General features: G+C 37.7%; 1 protein-coding gene across 1 annotated transcript in view; it reads right to left on the minus strand.

Moving 5' to 3' along the window:
• The window catches only part of LOC112153505 (cytokine-dependent hematopoietic cell linker), a 16,987-nt gene extending 16,663 nt beyond the window's left edge, over nucleotides 1-324 (minus strand). Inside the window, exon 1 of the mRNA XM_024283775.2 lies at nucleotides 175-324. The gene's annotated coding sequence lies outside the window, so the exon portion shown is untranslated. The remainder of the gene's footprint in view (nucleotides 1-174) is intronic.
• Nucleotides 325-5,897: the final 5,573 nt, after the last annotated feature.

Genomic DNA, 5,897 nt, shown 5'->3' on the forward strand with positions numbered 1-5,897 from the left:
TATATATATATATATATGTATATAATAATTACACACCAATCGTTGAAACTGGAACTCTGATGGAACATGATCGAAACTTCTGCCCTTTCTGCAGCAATTGCCACACACTATTATTCATATCAGCTTTTTATGCTCCAAATTACTGAATATGTTGTCTGAAATTGAAAAGGTTACCTTCTTTTTCTGAAGCCTTGTGGAGTACACCGGCGTCAGTAGGTGACCAGTAAGCTGTGAATGCCGCTCTGAATTTCGCTCAGAGTGTGTACGCTCTCCTTTCCTCCCTTGTTTGTAAAGTTGTGTACTGAGTGCTGTGCGATAACCTAAAATGACTTCCTGCTCGGTGGGTGACTGGCCTACAACTCAAAGTCTTCACAGCTTTAGACACTAAAATGTGGCATGTGGTGGGGCTCTGTCTTCTGCACCTCCGCTGTGATCTTTAAGCTGAGAGTTCAGAGAATGCACGGCCGTTTGCAATGTTTGCAGATCTTTGTAACTTTTGTGGAAACATTCTTTGTCATTTTGCAAACGTTCCCTGCTTGAGACTTTGTTGCTTTCTTCTGCATTCTTTTTGGAAAAATTGCTTAACCTGAGATCTGTGAAATCAGAGCAGAAAGAGGCTTTAGCTGCGACAGATATTTCCGTTTAATGTGAGCAGCAGCGTATTGACATTTCAGCTTCTACTCCGCCGCGTGCAAAAGGAAGCAGGTTGACATTTACTCTCATCGTCAACATCTGGCTTCATTTCTGTGAGCCCAAATTAGGATTAATGGTAATATTTTACCCCAATTTAACCTTTAATATTTAATTTCTTCTTCTGTGTAAAGTCTGCTGTTTTTAGAACTGGGTTTTATTAGTTTTGTAACAGAGAGAACGTTGGCCGCTCTGATTTAAAAATCCTCGAGACTGTTTCCTTCACCTTTAAGAAAAAGAAATGACATTCAGTTTTTAACCCCTTGAAGTCTAAATCTACTTCCAGCTTAAAAAAAAATCACGTGTTTGGTTTCATGTAGATGCTGAGTTTGAAGCTTCAGTAGACGTCAAGGGGTTTAGATAAAAACTTCCTACTGACTTTAAAAGGACTTTTTCTTCCTCTGAATCTCTTTTTGGTGAGTGTGCTCGGAGCACCGCCTGTGCCTTTGGGGTCATTTTTAGAAATTGCTCTATTGTTAATATGACAATTATTATTCAATCTGTTTCTCAAGCTATTGATAAATTCATTAACATGCCCATATTATCCACATTAGGCCATAGTTCTCAGTAACCGTATGTTACACAGTTGAACCGAATTGTAGGGAAATTAATTGTTGTATCCCTACTGTATATCTTTTCATAGATTTACACTGAAAATGTAAAATGTGTGTATTGTACTAAGTTTATTATATTTAATACTGTTTTATTCCATTACACCAGCTTTGGTGAAAGTCAACTTAAAAGTTTTTCTTGATTTATTGATTTGCTTATATCAAAAATGATTTTTCTGAATTTTATTTAGGTTTTTGTTGTTGTTTCATAATACAAAAATCAGAAAACAAAAACGTGATCCACAAATCAAGATTTTAACTGTATCGTGGTGAAAGTGAAATGTTGCATCCCTAGTCCACATGTGTACAGTAAAGCCCTGATTGTTTGGAAAGTATTAAGTTAATTTTTAGGAATAACTAAGTTTTAATGACTTTTTCTTTACAATATTTCAAATCTAATAATTTCCTTTCATACTCAGATTATCTTTCGATCTATTGTAAAAGGGTTCCCAGTTGTCTTTTTGTCATAATTATGCAGTTTTTAGACAAAATCAAAAAACCTATAATGTTTTTTAGGACATAGTTTCTGCAGAGCAGCTGTAGTTTATTAGAAATATATTTCTGAGTTGTGGGCAGAACTGTTGGCGCAGAGAAAGCCTGGCCCTACTTCCCATCATCCATCTGTTCACGTGCTCTCCCACTTGCTCACAGCCCAAACCTAACATTAGGATGCAACAAAAATGGTTGCAATATTGGAGCTATCCAGCCATGCAGTTTTGAGTGAAAATACCAGCTCGGACAAGGAAAACAAAGACATGTATGGATCTAGTCGTCTACAAGTGGATGCATCAGAAATGAGGAGAGCCCAGCATATTTTCTGTCACAAATACACTGATTACCAAACAGTTTTTCCAGTCTGCTCCTGATTCACAGGAATTTGGTAGATAGAATTTATTCTGGTCTCATAGTCCAATCAATAAAACTACATTAAAAAATCATAATGTCAGGAATACACAAGTTAAGAACAGTACACAAAAAAATTATAGAAGTTAATAAAAATATTGATTATATATGATGCACCATGAAAATGAGTTAAAAAGACAGTCCCTCCAGTGTCTCCATATTTTTGACTGTAAGCGTATGGCACTAAATCTAATGTTACTTATTGCCCAGATGAGAGTGTTCTTTGAAGCATTGAGTCTGCAGATGAACCTGAACAATAGTGAGCGTATGCAAACCTGAAGAGTGTTAATTCTACGGGGAAACAAACAGCTCACTAGCACTCGTCCACCTTGGCTTTTCTAGAAGCACTCTCTTGTATGCCACCTGCAGCGTTCTCATACTGAGCCTTTTATAGTTTGCCCAAAGATGCACTCTTTAAATAAAGCCACCTTGACGAGTGTTGGCTTGGCCACTTACCACCGTCTGTAAATATTGACGTAATCTTACGTGTCATCTTAAATTACAAGATATTTTATCTTATTATCCTATACACACAAGCATAGCATTTGATAGATAAGAATCAGGGCATTTTTGGTATTTGTCTTCTTTTGAAATCACAATCAAGCTTTTTTGTGCATTAAATGTGATGTCATTATCTAGCCCATAAGCTGAACAGATGTTTTGCGAGTTTTGCAGCACTTGGACTCATCACAACTATGTCATCAGCATACATCAAATGGTTGATGATGAGATCTCCAGCCACACAACCAGTGCGACAGGCTTTCTGCTTAAGGGACAACTCATCCAAATTCAAATGATAAAGAATAGGAGAGAGAATACCCCCCTGTCTCACCCCTTTGCTAGCTTTAAAAGGATCTGACATCTGGTTTCCCCATTTAACCTGCATTGTTTGCTGAGTATACCAATAGGCCAAAATATGTACAACACATTTATGTACACCTCTCTTTGCCAGTTTCATCAATCATTTCTTATGATTTATGTGAAACGCTTTAGAAGCATCTAGAAAACACACAAAAACAGAGGAATTTAAATTCCTCTATTTATAGATCATTTCTTTGAGAGCATAAATACATGTTAGTACCAAGCTTTTCTTTAAACCCAAATTGATTGTCAGTCGTTTTTACAACCTCTGTGATCCTGTCCAGTAGGATTATTTCAAAATGTTTTGACAGTATGCTGGCCAGAGCTATTGGTCGGTAATTTTCAGAACTACCATTTTTCCCAGCTTTGCTGTTTGTCACTGGTACTAAGAGAACAGATAGCATAGAGTCTGGTAAAAAACCATGCACAAGAAGAGCGAGCTGTAAAACACATGGCAAGTAGTGGGATTACCCTTGCACTAGCAAACTTCACATGCTCAGAAGATACCCCATCAAGTCCAGTAGACTATTTGAGGATAGCTTGTCAGTGGTGATTACAACAATGGTATCAGTGTAATTTGCTACAGAAAATCACTCTGGACACGGTTAAATATTCTGATGTAGTGTTGTCGCCACATTTCATTGACAGAGACCCCATCTACCACACACGGAACTGTTTTGGTGCCAGAAGTACTAGATTTCACTTCTTTACAGAAGTTTTGATTTTAGTAAAGAAATACTCAGAGATGCAATTTTAAGCTTAATTTTCATTTTCTGTCGTCCATTATCAGAAAAATGCCTCAAGAATATGTTAAAAACACCAAAAACACATTTTTTTTTTTTTTGGCAGTGGTCTCTAACTTTTCAGTTTAAAATTATGCTAACTGGCTGTTTTTGAATACTGTAGAGCAGACTCGTGCAGGATGTTGATCACTTTGAATCTTTTTTGGAGCATAAAACAGTTCTCTTTTGACCATCTATGAAACCCAAACCACAGTTTGATTGGAAAATGTTAAAAGAGAAAAAGTCCCTGGAGAGCAGAATGCGCTGAACTCTTCTTATATAATTAACATTTATTTGAGTTTCCAACCGTCAGCTCGGCCTTTCAGAAAGCAACACTATGACGAAGTTTCTTCCTGTCAGCAGTAGGTAGGAGGGCCTGTTTCAAAAAGCTGTGCGACATAGCACAAGGTCAGTCTTCCTCTTGTGGTTTCTCTTGCAATAGTAGCCTGACTTCCTGTTAAAAGATTATCATCTAGCCTCTCATATTCTCTCTGATGCTTATCTTTTGAGCCACAAACTCCAACTCCCCAAACGTCTCTACACCTTGGTCCCCGGTGGCAGCCTGTCAGTCTGGCGGCCCATCCTCTGTCCTCCACTGCCCTCCTCCTTTCTGCTCCCAAAGTCCCAACTACCAAAAAACTGAGCGTCTTTTGTTCCAAACCTGTCATGGAGAAATAAGACCCGGGCTCCCCATTTGAGCAGGAGAAGCTCGGAGGTGAGAGGAGAGGTTAGGTTGGTGCACGAGAGAATGCCAGGTTTGAAAAAAGGTAAAAGTAAAATTGTGCAGCACTCAGCTCAGAGATAAATGCGTGTGAGCGCTATGACAAACCACACGCACAGAAAACCACAAAGTTTCAGTATGTGAGCTGACACAAGATCAACAAATCGATTGATTTTATATGTTATTTTACAAGAGAACTTGACAGTTCTGTTTTAACCTCACACAGCTTGAACCTTTTAAAAGCAGTTAAGTCCTTTTCGTCAGTCACACAACAGTCCTTAACGACTACTGTGAAAAAGAAGCTTTGCAGGTGTTGTTGATGCTACCGCAACAGCATAATGACATCCAACCTCAGTTTTGATGTCTGCAAAAAAATGTCCCCGCCCACCACTCTTTTATTATTTACAACCTAAACCAACCTACAACAATGGATACGACTATTTTAAATGTCAGATCACCCTTAAATAAGTCTTTTATCATTATGGTTTGATTTTAGACTATAATTTAACTTGTCTGTTTTTAATTGAAACATGGCTTGGCACTTGCTTTTCTCACTGAGGAAAGAAAGGTGGTGGAACTGCATCAATTGCTCACAAAACAATCACATCGGAAAATATTGTACTTAGCAAATATTCTTCATTTAAACATCATACTTTCTTTTTGGTGACTCGCCTGTGTACAGACCTCCTTACTGTTTTATTGAAGAATTTTAAAAATGTTGAACATATATTTACATTTTCATTTGATTAATGGTGACTTTAATTTGCATGTTATGTAATTTACAGAAGAAAATTAATTACATGTAATTTTAAACAACCCATTTTAACAGTTGTCAATCACATGGTGAATAAGCTGCTCTGTAGAGTTTATATGTTTGTAAATCTGAATGATGACGTCAGTGCCTCACCAGCCATGAACCTCACTGCACGTCACTGTGAAACATCAACATAAAACAAACAAATACATGCAATACATTATAGTCTAGAATTTGGCAAAGAACACTCATTGTGTCAACTACTAATGGACTCTTTGGCCCTGGACGTGTTGATGACACGATTAGATGGACTCCAAAAGCAACATGGAGGAGAGTCCCTCCTTGGACTAATGTGGGACATCAAGTCATCAAACTGGGTCACAAAGATACAGAAGTATCGCTGAAAGCGGCCGTCAATCAGATGCAGCTCATGCAGTATGGTGAACCTCACCATGCAATTTTTTTTTCTAAACTGACCAATCAGATGCTTCAATAAAAGTATGTGGTCTCACATTGAACGTTTGATTTGTGGAAGAAGCTAAACATAAACAAACATAAAAGTGTTTGACAGATTC

This window comes from Oryzias melastigma, linkage group LG10, assembly GCF_002922805.2.
Source record: "Oryzias melastigma strain HK-1 linkage group LG10, ASM292280v2, whole genome shotgun sequence".
Classification (NCBI taxonomy): Eukaryota; Metazoa; Chordata; class Actinopteri; order Beloniformes; family Adrianichthyidae; genus Oryzias; species Oryzias melastigma.